At 38.6% G+C, this 17,370-nt stretch overlaps 1 protein-coding gene across 1 annotated transcript in view; it reads left to right on the forward strand.

The window, feature by feature from the left end:
• The window catches only part of DOP1A (DOP1 leucine zipper like protein A), a 2,183,138-nt gene that overhangs the window by 1,701,503 nt on the left and 464,265 nt on the right, over positions 1–17,370 (forward strand). The window lies entirely within an intron of this gene.

Here is a 17,370-nt window from a genome sequence, read left to right on the forward strand (position 1 = left end):
CAGAACCCCAGATGTTCCACCCAGTCTCAGGGAACAAGCAATCGTAGAGGTCCACAAATTGCTAGAAAAAACAGTCATCCAACCAGTCCCGGCAGACCAAGTTGGATTTGGAACTTACTCAGGATTCTTTTTGGTACCAAAGAAAACAGGGGACTGGAGACCAATCTTGGACCTCAGCAGACTCAACCAGTTCATAAAGAAAGAGAAGTTCCGAATGGTCACGCTTCATTCCATTCTTTGCTTCTTAGGGAAAGGCGATTGGATGTGCTCCATAGATCTCAAGGATGCGTACTATCACATAAAGATGAACAGATGCTCCAGAGATCACCTGCATTTCTGGCTGGGAGCCAATCATTACCAGTTCTGAGCCCTGCCCTTTGGTCTCACTACAGCCCCCAGAGTGTTCACCAAATGCATGGCAGTGGTCACGGCTCACCTGAGGCGTCTAGGATTCCAGGTGTTTCCATACCTAGATGATTGGCTCCTCACTGCTACCTCCAGGCATCAATTGACTCAGGCAACACAATACACTCTGACACTCTGCCATCAATTAGGCATTACAATCAACTTCGAAAAGTCTGCCTTATCGCCATTGCAGCATACCGTTTTTATAGAAGCAGAGTTAGATACCTCAACTACCACTCTACGTCTTCCAATCAAAAGAGTCTCACTTCTCTGCCAACATGTCAGCTCACTGGTGTCAAAGAACAAAGCTATAGCAACAGAGGTCTTGAAGGTGCTAGGTTTGATGGCGGCAGGAATCCTGGCTATACCACTCGCAAGGATGCATATGCAAATTCTTCAATGGCTCCTCTTTGCTCAGTGGTCTTACCAGAAACTACCGATGCACCACATGATTCTCATCACGGATTCTTGCAAGAGAGACCTTAGGTGGTGGTTGAAGTCTCTTCATGTCACAATCGGAAGACCCTTTGCCCCCCCCCTCCCACTAGCCACAGTGACCTCGGACGCTTCCCTGATAGGGTGGGGGGGGGGCATTTTCAGGGAAAGACTGCCCAAGGCACATGGACGGATCAAGAGTCACATCTGCATATCAATGTTCTGGAGTTGAGAACGGTACTTCTGGCATTGCAGTACTTTCAGGACTCTCTTCCTCTAGGAACTATTGCAATTCAGACTGACAACATGTCAGTAGTCTGGTACTTGAACAAGCAAGGTGGAACCAAGTCTTACCCCCTTTGTCGACAAGCCCTCAGGGTCTGGCAATGGGCTATCTCATCCCAGCATTTTCTGTTAGTAATGCACATCCCAGGGAAATCCAACATGATAGCGGACAAGCTAAGCAGGGCGATATTGCTCCCTCATGAGTGATCTCTCAAACAACAGGTTGCGGAGTTGATTTTCCACAAATGGTTCTAGCCTTGCTGCGACCTCTTTGCCAGCCACATCAATTCAAAATGCAGAAGCTACTTTGCCCTAATACCACCTCTGGGACATCCACCGAGAGATGCACTCGTACACGATTGGCCCCCAGGTCTCCTTTATGCATTCCTACCCTTCCCATTGATACCCAAATTTTTACAGAAAGCAAAATCGCTGGGAAGGACTGTTATCCTCATAGCCCCCTACTGGCCTCAACAGATTTAGTTCCCATTTCTCCACCATCACCTGTTGGAAGATCCATGGATCCTGGACCCAGTTCCGGACCTTCTGACGCACCTGTCAGGGGGACCTCCATCCTTCCCTGCAGTCCCTGAAACTGACTGCTTGGCTAATCCACTTCCCCTAATTGCCAGGCTTCATTCAATTTCAGAAGATACAAGACAAATTCTCTTGTCTTCTCACAAGCCATCCACCAGGAAATTATACTGCAGTAAGTGGAAAAGGTTCTCAATCTGGGCCAACACACAGAAAATTGACCCTTTCCGAGCTCCGCTGTCATCCATTTTAGAATTTTTTACAAAAGATTTTTAAGGAAGGTGCAACAGCTGCTACAGTTCGAGTCCAGTTAGCTGCCATCTCAAATTTCCACCTTGGATTCGGTGGCTCGAATGTTATGGGCCGTAAGTTATCTAAAACCTTTCTTAAAGGTGTTCTTCACATGAGACCTCCTGTCAAAATTCCTTATTATCCCCGGAATTTGAACTTTATGATGTCTCAAATTATTCTCCCCCCTTTTGAACCAGCATCTTCTTGTTATCTCAAATATTTATCCTGGAAAACTATTTTTCTAGTGGTTATTGCTTCTGCCCGCAGAGTGTCAGAACTCCAAGCATTATCTGTCAGACCACCTTGCATGATCTTCCATTCTGATAGAGTATCTCTCAGAACAAACCCCTCATTTTTGCCTAACGTCTGTTCTGAATCTAATATCAATCAGGTCATTGAGCTGCCAGTCTTTTTCCCCAACCACTCTAACAAATTGGAATATGTGCCGCACAAACTTGATGTACACAGACAGCTCAGATTTTATCTTGACAGAACTAAGGATATTAGAAAATCAGATCAACTTTTTCTATCCTTCTCAGAAGCCAGAAAAGGTAATCCACTGGCTAAAACAACTTTATCTAAATGGGTATCAGATTGTATATCCTTTGTTTATGCGAATGCGAGCATGCCATTGACACACAAACCTAAGGCTCATTCTACCAGAGCCATTTCTACGTCTTCTGCCTTTCAAGCAATTGCCCTTTGACAAATATTTGTGCTGCAGCCACGTGGTCTAAGCCTCATACCTTTATCACACATTACAAAGTAGATAAGGCTTCCAGGGACAGATCTTCTTTTGGTTCCACAGTACTGAAAAACGTACTTCCATGAGCCACCCAAGATTGAGGGTGCTAGGAACGCTACCCATCAGTGAGAATAAACAGCGAGATTTAACAACTTCACATAAAGAAGTTATGTACTCACCATAACGTTCCATGTGAGTTGTTTATCTCGCCTTTATTCTCACGTCCCTCCCTCCTTCCCCGTCTTGGCTGACAGTAGACTTAGAGGCTAGTACTATCCTGGCTCCTCAGTACTTCTTTACTTTGGAAAGTGTTTCCCTTTTAGAGTAGGATAAAGGTATATATATATATATATATATATATATGTGTGCGTGTATATATATATGTGTGTGTATATATATATATATATATATATATATATATATATATATATATATTTGCAGCAAACAAGATCTGAGGTAATTCCAACAGTGCACTGTGGGATAAGGGGCTTGGTCTCGAGCTACTGGCAAACCTTGAGCTTTGCTATTGGCCGTGTCAGATCCGAGGATCGGCTCCGAACCCATCAGTGAGAATAAAGGCGAGATAAACAACTCACATGGAACGTTATGGTAAGTACATAACTTCTTTTTATCTTCTGTGCTAATGCTTATTGCACTTGGATATTGAGATTTAAATATACATCTTGTTGAACATTTAAATTTTACCCTTGTTCAAACCTATTTTTAATTTAATTTCTGAATGGTCAGGTGAGAATTATGGCTCAATAAATACGAGATCCATTTTGGAAAATGCATTGCAAGTAAGAATTATTGACCGTGTTTTGTGTATATTGTGAAAAAGAGAATTCCTTTTTTGAATGGTTGATGCATCTGTCATATGTAAATATCTATCAAGTCTACTGCATAGACATGATACTGTTCTGTCAATAGTTGAATGTAAAACAGCATTTCATGGTCCTATTTTTATAATGTTATGGTTAGGATACTTTGAAAGTAATGGAAATCCATAAAACGCTAAAGGGTGCTTAACCTAAGCAAAACCTAGACCTTTATTTATATTATTGTTCATTATTATTATTTTGCATTTGTTTACCAGGAAACTACAATTGGGTGCATAGACCCTTTTCAGAAGAGGCTCAAGGAGAAGAGCTCTACAAAAAATTACATTACTTTACTGACTTAATAACCAAATGGTACTATGTATGTCAGATGCACAGTATAATTTATTTAAATTTGTTAATCACAGTAGAACACTGATCAGAAATGACCAGTTTCAGTCTTAGCCCAGGAAAGCATTAAAGTTTGACAATTGCAGAGATATAGTGCAAGATGTAAAGTGTATGTTATTATGCTTGTTGAGAATATACAGAAATATGTGCATATATGCAGTTTCTGTAGAGTTACAAAGACAGGTGAGCTGGTTTATAATATATATATATATATATATATATATATATATATATATATATATATATATATATATATATATATACACACACACACATACATATATTGCATTGTTACATATACAAACATATCGTTTAGCAGAGGATTTTATAGATGGCTGAGATTGCTTACACTACAGACTTAGAGTCTGAAGTACTTTAGCAGTGCATTAGTATGAAGAGTTTTAAGTATAGAGATGTTAAAGCAGAGGAAGTAAGGAATGTGTCAGTAAGTGGGAGTTTATAGTTTGGTTAGATTGTATGATTTTAGATATTACACTGGCAGTTTATCATTTTTAGGAAGTGCATAATAGAGAGTATAGATGTATAGTCAAATAAGCAAATGTGATGATGCCGTCATCTACAGGACTAGGAGGAAGGCAAAATGTTAGAAAGGGAGGAGAACTGGAGAAGCTATAATGTGAGGAAATTATAATGAGTTAGCACTGAGACAGAGAAAAATTGCAGCATATAACTAAGTGGGTGAAAGTTACCACCACCTGTAAGATAGAATAGTGTGCTTGCCATTTAGGAGATGGAAGGTAAGGGGGAGGGGACTCCACTGGTTGGGATGAGCAGTGACAATTGTATATGTTGAGGAGGTGGATTTTTAGCTTAGTTTCGAATTGGTGTGTATTGATAATGTCATGTAGTGGTATAGGAAAGGAGTACCACAGTTTGACTATGTAGCAGAAGTCTGAAGCAGCCCTTGAGATCTGATGGTTTGAGTTACATTTGATAGGAAGTTATCAGAGGATCTCAGTTATTGAGTGGGAGTGATACCATGACCTGAAAGAAGTTAGAGAGAGGTATTTAGTATATATTTATTTATATATATATTTATGTGTGTATATAGATGTATATATTTATGTATATATATATAAAATTTATATATATATTTATATTTATATATAAAATTTATATATATATTTATATTTATATATATATAATTTATATATATATATTTATATTTATATATATAATTTATATATATATATTTATATATATAATTTATATATATTTAAATATATATATATATATATATATATACATATGTGTGTATATTTATATAAATATGTATATATATATATATATATATATATATATATATACATACATATATTTATATATATATATATATATATGTATATATATTTATATATATATTTATATATATATGTATATATATATATATATATGTGTATATCTATATATATATATATATATATATATATATATATATATATATATATATATATATATATATTTATATGTGTGTGTGTATGGGAACACTTTATAATCTCGAAGTTCTGAAATACCAAATTTCAGAATCCCGAGATCATAAAGCCAAAAGTTCTAAATACCAAAACCCCAGAAGGGCGAATTTCAAAATCCTGACGTACGAACATGTTGAAATAGCACTTCTGGTGTTGCTGTGTTTGAATGGAATTTCAGGTAAGTATGTATGTTTAAGGGTGTTGGTTAGGGGCTTTAGTGTGTGTCAGTGTGTGTTGTGACTGTGATGTGTGTGTACAAAGGGAATGTAGGTGTGTGGTGGTGTTTTTGTGTGTTTGTCTGTGTAGTGCGACCCTGGAGTTAGTATATTTAAGTAGGGGGTGGTGTGAATTCACTCATTTGTGATTGAAGCTGGATTGTCTTTTAAAAGCAGTCATCAAACTGTTGTGAGGTACAGGGGAAATAAATATAAATCTATGTATTATGCACCCACTTATAAATAAATATACATGTAGTGCATGTATATGCACACATATAAGTAAGCGTATGTGTGTGTGTGTGTGTGTGTGTGTGTATAAACAGTCCATAAACTTGATTGCTGTTATTCCTTTTGTTCATTTCCTGGCAAACATCCTGGGATGTCTTGATTTTGGATGTCTACAGATTTTTTTGTAACTTTGTAGCTGTTTGGGTTGCAGTTAAAACCTGAGAGTAAGAGTTTTATTCAAGTAAATCATGGTGTATGTGAAGATGCTGCATTTATTAAAGCCTTATGACCACTTTTAGTGGTGAAGGATTCCTTTCACTTTATATTGTTTAAAACATCAGCAAATGTATGTATTTTATAAACAGTTTTATTTATTCATTACATTGTCAGTTTGAAATTAACATAAATCCATTAATAACGGGGGAAAAACAGATTACAATAGTGCTTTCCTGTATTGCATATATACATTATACATATAGTTTCTACCATAACCCTGTCCTTTTACTCTTGTGCATTAGAACATACTCCTGTTTTTTTTTCAGTTTCTTGTAGGTTGCTTATATTAGTTATGCATTTGATCTTTATTTTATATGTATTGTTCCCAAATATGTATGTATTTGTTCTTATGAAAATTAGATGCTCTTCAAAGTCAGTATTGTACTGATTCTTGGATATTCCTGCCATGCAGAAGCCTGTGACTTAGCCCAATTTCCACAGACTTTACATCATCCCAAGCTGACGAGCATCCAAAGACCAGCATCTGGATGTCAGAGTATAAGAAGTGTGTCTGTCAGCTCCATTTTCATTTTGTGCTAGCCATGCAGTCTGATGCACTTGATGTTTGCCCCTGTCTGTTGATCAGCTTGTATTTCCCAGAGAACCATCTTCCAGTTAGATAGGTATCTGCTTGGGAAATTTTGCTACTAATTTAATGTTCAGAAAAGTCAGTTGCCTGAAGTGTGGGAAACAAATTCTGCATTAAGATTTTAACTCAGTTTGTCTGTTTTGCATGGAGCCTCAGCACATCTTTTACTATTCTGACTGTGCACAATTCCATGCAAAAACTCTCAAATGTAAGGCTGAGATACTCACTGCATATATGGAGTCTTCCTCTTCAGTTTCCTCAGTGTTGCAGTCCACTTCTAATGCAGTGCCTCCACAGACTCAGGTGCCTGCTAACATCATTCCAAAAAAATGGAAAGTCAAAAAGGCCAAGGACCCTGCTGTTACTAAACTAGTATCAACTGTAGGTCTTAATTCAACCAGCGATCCTGGTGAGGTGCCTTTGCAGCTACCTGGTCTGGCAACTCCTAGGCTGATACCCTCTGTAGTGACCCCTTGGGAGGCCACTACAGTTTCAAGCCTACCTATGGATGCTACCGTGGCACACGTCAATCAGTTCTGAGGTCACTCTGCAGGCCTCAGCTTCTGATGTCTGCACCATGGGTCTCAAGGGAAACTGCCTCTGTTTCCTTTCTACCATAGCTGCAACTAAAGTCACTGTCAGACCACCTCATCCTGTGGTCACCAGCTTAAAACAGGCACCCAAACTGAAGCAGATCACCACTTTTTCTTCACTACTGTCTCTGACCACTTCTTCTCAGACCAAAGCCCAATGCCTCCTTAAAATAACTCAGGAGTGTGTTGCCTTCATGAAATCTAGAGAGCCCTCTTTTCTTCCACCTCTGAGGCCTCCCCGTCCAAAAGAAGCAGGGGTAGTAGCTTTTCAGGTGTAGGAAGATTCCTCTAGCTCTGAGGATGAGGACGAAGTGTCTTACTCTGGCCAGTTGTCACCTCAAGCTTACTCAGACAACAAACTCTCTTCTTCCTCCCCCTGTGGACCTTTTCTTTGAGAATACCCTGCATAGAATGAAGGAGTTTTTCAGTTGGGAAAGTAAGCAGTTCTTTCAGGCCCAGACCCACTACAGGAAACTGCAAAGCTTGCCTTCACCCAGACCACTAGTTATTCCTCTTGTACACATTGTATTGGATTATGTCTTTGAAGACATTGCTTTACACCCTGATTCTCTTCCTCCTGCTCCTAGGAAGCTAGACAGATTTTTATACAGTGCTTGAATCTCACAAGCACCTACACAAAAACCCAAAATCTGATTCTTCCGTAGTTTTACTTTATTTTTCATTTATCTTTTTTGGCAAGGTTAGTGTCCCACTAGGCTATTAGCTGCTTTTCAGGGAAGACCCGAGGTGGTATTTATACTACTAGTGGAAATTTGGCCAGGGCATAAGGGGACTTCCCCTGCTTTTTTCGATAGGTAGCGTGGGATTTTTTACATCCACCTGAGCTACCACCAACTCAAACATATGAGGCCTCGGGTTAGTCTCATCCGAAAGACAGCACACTCAGGAGTGCAGCACCCCTTATGCTGCTCTGCAATGTCAGTAATCAGTCTACCTGGTGTGGGAATAAAAGCCACAGCCTTCTGCACCAAAGGCAAATATGCTGTTTGTTGTGCTACTGTCACTCCTCCACTGTCAGCGTACAATCTGTACTGAATCCACAAAATGTGAACCTAATGGACCAATAAAACATCCCCTGCCTAATAATAGGAAAACTAGATTATTATGCAGATTTGGGAAGAAAGCTCATACCTCTGCCTCCCTGAGAATGAGAGCTTTGAGTTGTCAATTCCATGTGCTGACGTACAGTGAATCTCTTTAAGACAAAATGCTTAGGAAAAGGAAATGTATGAGATAGCTAGAGAAGCCACACAACTCTCCAGACACTTCCTAAAATGTTGCTGTGATGCCTTATATGCTTCTTACAATGCAGTTGCCACTAGTTCTGTCATCCACAGACATGCATGGCACAAGACCCACCCCTGGAGGATCAGGTAAAGGCTGAATTACTGGATGCTGTATTAGACAAGAATTTTCCTTTTGGTTCTCCAGCTGGACAAGTTTTTGAGAAATTGGATAAAAAAAGGGAAGCAAATTAAAACTTGAAAGAATTTTATCAGTCTCCAACCCCAAGGCACAGTAGGAATTATACTTCTATACCTTGGCCTTTTCTACCTAGACAAGACAAGGGGAGGTCTCCTTGTGGCAAAAGACCATGACAGTCTAAGAGATGGCAATCAGAACAATCACACAGAGCAGGAGGCCCTAAAGACCCCACCCAACATGGAAAACAGCTGTGATTTTGTTCAACCTCACCCTCCCCTACCCCATTCCCACCCTCCTCTCCAAACCTGTGGCAGGAAGACTCTGTTTCTTCCTAAACCAATAGAAATCCATCACCAGGGACCTATGGGTTCTCATCATCATGGAGAAGGGGTGGGTACAACAAGAGCAACAAAACCTCCTACCAACTGCCCTCATGGAGCTATTTCACTAATGATCCATTCAGCCTGTCCATCCAGGACAAGAGAGAAAAGGCTTCTACTCGGATATGTTCATGTCCCTATACAAGGCAGTCACAGAAAGTACTTATGGTTTTATAGCACTAGGTTCCCACTTCCAGTTCTGTGCTTTACCATTTGAGCTATGTACTGCTTCCATTGTTTCTGTTAAATGTCTAGCTTCTCTGATAGCACATTGCAGAACTGTAGAGGTTCATGTTTACTCCTGCTTAGACAACTGTCTTATTCAGGGAGGATCCATAGCAGAGACCCTAGATGCCCTACAGCTCACCATAGACTACTTTTAGAAGGTAGGTCTGACCTTACAGCTTAAAAAGATGGTGCTGACAGATGCCCTTCTTATACCCTGATGTCCAGATATCAGTCTTTGGACATCCACCAGCCAGGGGTGATGGAAACACTGTGGAAATCGAGCAAGTCATTGGGTTCGAGAGAGAGAGAGAGAGAACTCCTAATACTGCTAAAACCACACTGAAGGAGCAAAAAACCAGTATAAATCCAATGCTCTTTATTGTAGGTAAGCGCTTTCGCAACCAGCCCTGGTTGCTTCCTCAGACCAAAGATTACAAAAAGACTTCATCCCAAACTTTAAAAGCCTTGAATCCTGTGTCACCTGAGTATGACCAATTAATTAATTAAATGAGTTAGAAGAACAAGTACATTCAAAATGCAAATACACTCAAAAAGCACCAAATTTCATTCAAGGCAATATATATAAAAACCAGCATATAATATAATGTAAAAGCAACATACAAAGAACATGCATAAAAATGCAATATATATAAAAATATATAAAAATAAAATAAATAACCTGCTATACTATCTAACATACTAATACTACCCTATCTGTAAATCACTAATGAAACAGCTTTCTTCCTAATATTCAAAAATACTGTATATATAAATAAAGAAAAAACATCTAACGTATACTATATTATATGTTGTCTAAACATAGTCTAACTATAAAAATGCTGGTATAGCCCTATCTATAAATCACAAAATTAAATAGCTTTTTTCCTACCTTTCAACACGGGTTTCAGAGATGCATAATCATTCAGCCCAGGTAGCTTATGGACTGCTAACATAAAAATCCATCTCAACTCCCTTTGTTCAGTTCTGTTATTTAAATCTCCCATCCTAATGGTTTCAGTGACAGTGTCAATAATAGAAAAGTAAAAATAGTGATTCTCCCCTTGTTGTAACATGTGTTTAGCCAGTGCACTATGTTCCTGTTGTCTCCTAAAACAGTAAAGGTGGTCACGAATTCTCTCCCTTAATCGTCTGTTGGTCTTACCAACATAAAACGCACTTCAGCAGGCACAGTGGGCTAAATATATCACATTCCTACTCTCACAGTCACCTGAGGCCTTAAACTTGAAGGACTTCCCACTCGATGGATGGACAAACATGGTGTTAGTTTCTGCATACTGACAAAACGAGCATGTATTACATCTACCTAGTCCCATAGTTCATAATGGATCTATGTTCTAATCCATCTGTATAGCAGAGCATCTGCTTCAATGTTTTTCGATTTTTATAAATAAAACAAGGTTTCTCTCCTACTATTGCACTTACCCTATCATCATTCCCCAATATATGCCAAATATGATATATTATATCCTTAATCAAACGAGTATCAACTGAGTGTGTAATACTAAACTTCACTAATTGTTCTCTGCTCTTCATTCTCTTAGGGGTCATTTCCACTCCACCCATATTGGGACTAGAAAAATACAGTTTCCCTGAGGTGTTCCTTTTAGTTCTGGCTTCAGTGCATGCCTCATTTACCTCTCTTTCGTGGTAACTCCTGACTAGGAGCTCATCCCTCAGGGTCATCAAACTATTTTCAAAGTCCTAATCTCTTGCATGTAATTTTGACATGCGTATAGCTTGATTATTGACAACGTTCCTAAAAATATGGGGAGGGTACATACTAGTGTGGTGAACATAACTATTATGGTAGCAATCCTTCCGATACAATCTAGTGTACACATTACCAGTGGTTCCATCCAACTGTATTTTTATATCTAAAAACTCAATATGGGTACGAGATCTATTCATGGTAAAACCTAAAAAAATCAGTAGTTTTATTTAAATGTTCCACTACCCCCCCAAAAAAGGAACAGGTCATCTACAAAATGATGAAAAAATAAAATGTCACCTTTGAAAGCATTGTCATTCATCATATAAGTTTGCTCCCATTGCGCCATCACCAAATTGGCGTAGCTATTGGCTGTAGGAGTCCCCATAGCTACGCCTGACGTTTGTAGGAAATATTTCCCATCGAATGTAAAAGTATTAAATTCTAAGACAAGCTCTAACAAAAAAACTAATCAAATCAACCTTTTCTACACAAATTGAGCCTTCCTGTAGTAAGAAATCTCTTAGATAGCATATTCCTTTCTCATTAGGTATGCTAGTAAAAAGGGATATGACATCCAAAGTAACTAAAAACTCTTCCCCTCTAAGCCTATAATTATTTAAAAAGGCATAAAAACCTCTCAAAAAAATTTCTGAGTCCCGTAGTAAGTTATATTGTGTTATTAATGGTCTCAGTTGTTTTTCCAGATATACTGATACTGGCTCAGTAATCCATCCTGCCCCCAAAACAGTCGATCTAAAAAGGGGGGGGGGGGTTCAGAATGCATTTGTGAATTTTTGGAAGTCCAACAAAACTAGAGACAATAGGACATTCAACAATAAAATATTTAAGCAAATCTTCTTTTTATGTAATTTTCCAAAAAACAATTTCTAACTTGACAGTTAAAACTGTCTACCAGCATATTGACCTCTTTTACATCAATCATCCTATACACATTCACATCTAACAGTAAATTATTTATAGCTTTTAAATAAAACAGTCTGTCCATTACTACTACAGAATGTCCCTTCTCAGCAGGCTTTATAATTATTTCTCTATCATTCTTGAGTCTATTTAGAGCTTGTTTTTCACTAAACGTCATATTGTAAAATTTCCTTTCCCTCCAATTAGAGCGAAACATTTCATATAACTCATTTTCACAAGCTTTCACAAAAATCTCTAAACTAGAAGGAAGAACAGGCATAAAAACTCTAGGCTTCTTGAATAAGTTCCCTTCAATATTATTTGTATTACTTACACCATATATCACTTCTGATGCTGTGTTGCGTGCAAAAAGTCTCAGTTCAGTCAGTGTATCAGGTAAATCTGCCTGTGCTGCAGGAATGAAGCCCAAGCCCTGTTCAGTACATCGGCTTCATCTTTGTCCAGTATTCTTTTCGAAATATTATAAACTGAGTGTTCTGTCACATTTTCTTCAGGGTCTGCACTTATCCTTCCCCTAGCGACAGTTTCCTTTTGAATCTCCTTACTTCTGGCTCCATTTCTAAGCTCCTCTTCGAACGTGTGTTGAAGGGGAGGGGCAGGACCAGAAAAGAATGTGCCCAATTGGTATAGGATTCAGGTTCCACTATAGCTATCTCCTTATTGGCCGTAAGGACCTTCAGTCTTACTGTCTGTTCAATTGTCGAACCTAACAATGTATTCACATTAGTGGACTCTATCCCTTGCTGTAGTGATTTTAAGGGGATAGTATCATTGACAGATGACAAAATGGCTTCATTAGAGCCAGATGTAGTAGGTCGAAGTTGTTGATCTCTATTCCTAACCATATTGACACCTCTTTCCATCTGGGGAGCATTCGCCCTCTGTTCTTTTGGCCATGCAAAGACATTACCCTTTTGGAAATCGGCTACATCTCTTTTGAGTTTCTTCTGTTTCGTTTGTAGCAACTTGCATTCATGAGAGCTAATCTTTTCAATTAATTCAGAGATACAAACATTTTATTATTTATTTATTTTACATTTGTTGACCGGGCTAGTCTAGCTGGATATATGTCCATTTTCAGTAGAGGCCCGGGGAGAAAAGCTCCAAATTATTAGTACATCAATTAATAAAGTGTAACAATAAAAATAAATGGAGATGTAATGGAAACCGGAAAAAAAAAATAACTGGTTTTACCATCTATCAGGCTAGCTTGTGAATTTTTATACAATGTTTCTTGTGCAGTATGTATTTTTTCACCTAATTCATTTTCTAAAGGTGAAAAAAAGTCAATAATCAGTTGCATATATTGAATGCTAGTAACTATATTCAACTGTTGCCATTTAACTAATAGCTCAGGATATAGAGTCCCATAAGATGGCATATTTAAACCACGTAAGCCCCTAGGGACTACTTTAAGTTTTATACTGGCTTCCATATGCATCAGTTGGTATTGCAGTCTCTTCAGCCTGTACAGGTCATTCTCTAATGTCCGTAATTGTTGTCGAATATCCATATGCTCCTGAACCTCATCTCTTCCATAGTCTACAGGAGAAGTAAAGTCACCTTTCAGAAGGGGATTAGAGTCCATAGAAAGCAGTTGCGTAAAACATTGCAGGCATACATTCCCATCATGTCGTTCAGTAGAAAAATCCATGTTGTCAGCTCCTACTGCCATGATTAACTAGGCTGGAACACCACACAAAATACACAGTAAAAACAGAAAATGTGAATGTGTATAGGATGATTGATGTAACAGAGGTCAATATGCTGGTAGACAGTTTTAACCGTCAAGTTAGAAATTATTTTATGGAAAATTATATAACAGAATATTTGCTTAAATATTTTATTGTTGAATGTCCTATTGTCCCTAGTTTTGTTGGACATCCAAAAATTCACAAATGCATCCTGAACCCCCCTTTTAGACCGATTGTTTCGGGGGCAGGATAGATTACTGAACCAGTATCAGTATATCTGGAAAAATAACTGAGACCATTAATAATACAATATAACCTGATACTACGGGACTCAGAACATTTTTTGAGAGATTTTTATGCCTTTTTAAACAATTATAGGCTTACAGAGGAAGAGTTTTTAGTTACTTTGGATATCATATCCCTTTTTACTAGCATACCTAATGAGAAAGGAATATGCTATCTAAGAGATTTCTTACTACAGGAAGGCTCACTTAGTGTAGAGAAGGTTGATTTGATTAGTTTTTTTGTTAGAACTTGTCTTAGAATTTAATGTTTTTACATTCGATGGGAAATATTTCCTACAAACGTCAGGCGTAGCTATGGGGACTCCTACAGCCAATAGCTATGCCAATTTAGTGATGGCGCAATGGGAGAGAACTTGTATGATGAATGACAATGCTTTCAAAGGTGACATTTTATTTTTTTGTCGTTTTGTGATGACCTGTTCCTTTTTTTTTGGGGGGGGGGGGGGTAGTGAAGAAAGATTGTGTGAATTTGTGGAACATTTAAATAAAACTACTGATTTTTAGGTTTTACCATGAATAGATCACGTACCCATATTGAGTTTTTAGATATAAAAATACAGTTGGATGGAACCACTGGTAATGTGTACACTAGATTGTATCGGAAGGATTGCTACCGTAATAGTTATGTTCACCACACTAGTATGTACCCTCCCCATATTTTTAGGAACGTCATCAATAATCAAGCTATACGCATGTCAAAATTACATGCAAGAGATAAGGACTTTGAAAATAGTTTGATGACCCTGAGGGATGAGTTCCTAGTCAGGAGTTACCATGAAAGAGAGGTAAATGAGGCATGCACTGAAGCCAGAACTAAAAGGAACACCACAGGGAAACTGTATTTTTCTAGTCCCAATATGGGTGGAGTGGAAATGACCCCTAAGAGAATGAAGAACAGAGAACAATTAGTGAAGTTTAGTATTACACACTCAGTTGATACTCGTTTGATTAAGGATATAATATATCATATTTGGCATATATTGGGGACTGATGATAGGGTAAGTGCAATAGTAGGAGAGAAACCTTGTTTTATTTATAAAAATCGAAAAACATTGAAGCAGATGCTCTGCTATACAGATGGATTAGAACATAGATCCATTATGAACTATGGGACTAGGTAGATGTAATACATGCTCGTTTTGTCAGTATATAGAAACTAACACCATGTTTGTCCATCCATCGAGTGGGAAGTCCTTCAAGTTTAAGGCCTCAGGTGACTGTGAGAGTAGGAATGTGATATATTTAGCCCACTGTGCCTGCTGAAGTGCGTTTTATGTTGGTAAGACCAACAGACGATTAAGGGAGAGAATTCGTGACCACCTTTACTGTTTTAGGAGACAACAGGAACATAGTGCACTGGCTAAACACATGTTACAACAAGGGGAGAATCACTATTTTTACTTTTCTATTACTGACACTGTCACTGAAACCATTAGGATGGGAGATTTAAATAACAGAACTGAACAAAGGGAGTTGAGATGGATTTTTATGTTAGCAGTCCATAAGCTACCTGGGCTGAATGATTATGCATCTCTGAAACCCGTGTTGAAAGGTAGGAAAAAAGCTATTTAATTTTGTGATTTATAGATAGGGCTATACCAGCATTTTTATAGTTAGACTGTTTTTAGACAACATATAACATAATATAGTATACGTTAGATGTTTTTCTTTATGTATATATACAGTATTTTTGAATATTAGGAAGAAAGCTGTTGCATTAGTGATTTACAGATAGGGTAGTATTAGTATGTTAGATAGTATAGTAGGTTATTTATTTTTATATATTTTTATATATATAGTATTTTCATGTATGTTCTTTGTATGTTTCTTTTACATTATATTATATGCTGTTTTTTTATATATTGCCTTGAATTAAATTTTGTACTTTTTGAGTATATTTACAGTTTGAATGTACTTGTTCTTTTAACTCATTTAATTAATTAATTGGTCATAGTCATGTGACACAGGATTCAAGGCTTTTAAAGTTTGGGATGAAGTTTTTTTGTAATCTTTGGTCTGAGGAAGCAACCAGGGCTGGTTGCGAAAGCGCTTACCTACAATAAAGAGCATTGGATTAATACTGGATTTTACAGTGTTTTTTTTGCTCCTTCAGTGTGGTTTTAGCAGTATTAGGAGTTTACGTTTTTTCTGGACCTTATAGTCTGAGCAAAAGGGGGCATAGCTAGTGAACCTGTGCTAGCCTTTCCCAGGTGTGTGTGTGTGTGTGTGTGTGTGTGTGTGTAAATCAAATCTCAGAGTGTGTGTGAAGCTACTTGACCAGGGACACTGAGCAGTGGTTGGACAGAGAGGGTGCTGGAGGTCTTGGCTTGGCCACTCAGCTGAGATCTCAATTCTATAGCTCTACCAGCAGGGAGTCTTACTGGGGATCTGGAGAAAGAGGGAAAAAACAGCCCCGGACTGACTCTGGTTTCTGTGTGCTCTTAAGGGAAATTGCACTTTACTGTGTGTGTACTTGTCATCCTCCCAATGTGTACATCCCCCACTGTTGCCAGTGGTGAAGATTGAGGCTCCTTGATTACTAGGCCAGTGGTGGGGTATCACATATTAATTTTTCTCCTGCTCCAAAGACTCAAGCTAGTGTTTCAAGTGACCCTTGAGAAACGCTGTTTGAGAGGGGTTGCCACCTATCTGTGAGTATCTTACCCCATTCCATGTATTGAGATTTTAGATGTCTTGGAATTGCTGACCCCAGTACGGTGCCACAGCTGTCTTGGAATTGCTGACCCCAGTACAGTGCCACACTGTCCTGTCATATGCCTGCAGCCCAAGGCCCCACCATAGTAATTTGGATGTTTGCTGGCTGGCTCTCTGTAGCCATAGATCCCCCTCAGACTCCCCCTGCCTCTTACTGCATATACTTAGCACCAGGGCCTCCCTGTCATGGTAAGGTTTCATCATGTTAACATGGTAGAATTTATGCCCCTGCCTCCTGTCTAGCAGTTGGACCATGTAGTTAACATCACAGACCTTTCTTACCACTTTGAATGGTCCCTCCCAAGCTGCCTGCAGCTTGTTGTGTCTGACAGAAATTAGAACCATGACCTGCTGCCCCACAGCATACTCTCATGTGCTTGAACATTCCTGTCATACCAGACCTCATTCTGCTGTTGGGCATCTGCCAGGTTCTCCTGGGCAAAGCCTATGATTTCCCTGAGCCTTGTCCTGAGGTTTAGGAGATATGCCACAACAAACTCCTTGCAGGATTCACACACACCCTCCTACTCATCATGAACAGCAACTCAAAGGGTGAAAATCCCTGTGGATTCCTGGGGTACCTCACTATAAGCAAACAATAGATGGA

This window comes from Protopterus annectens, chromosome 1.part1 (assembly GCF_019279795.1).
Source record: "Protopterus annectens isolate FY-2018-M chromosome 1.part1, PAN1.0, whole genome shotgun sequence".
NCBI classification, from domain to species: domain Eukaryota; kingdom Metazoa; phylum Chordata; order Ceratodontiformes; family Protopteridae; genus Protopterus; species Protopterus annectens.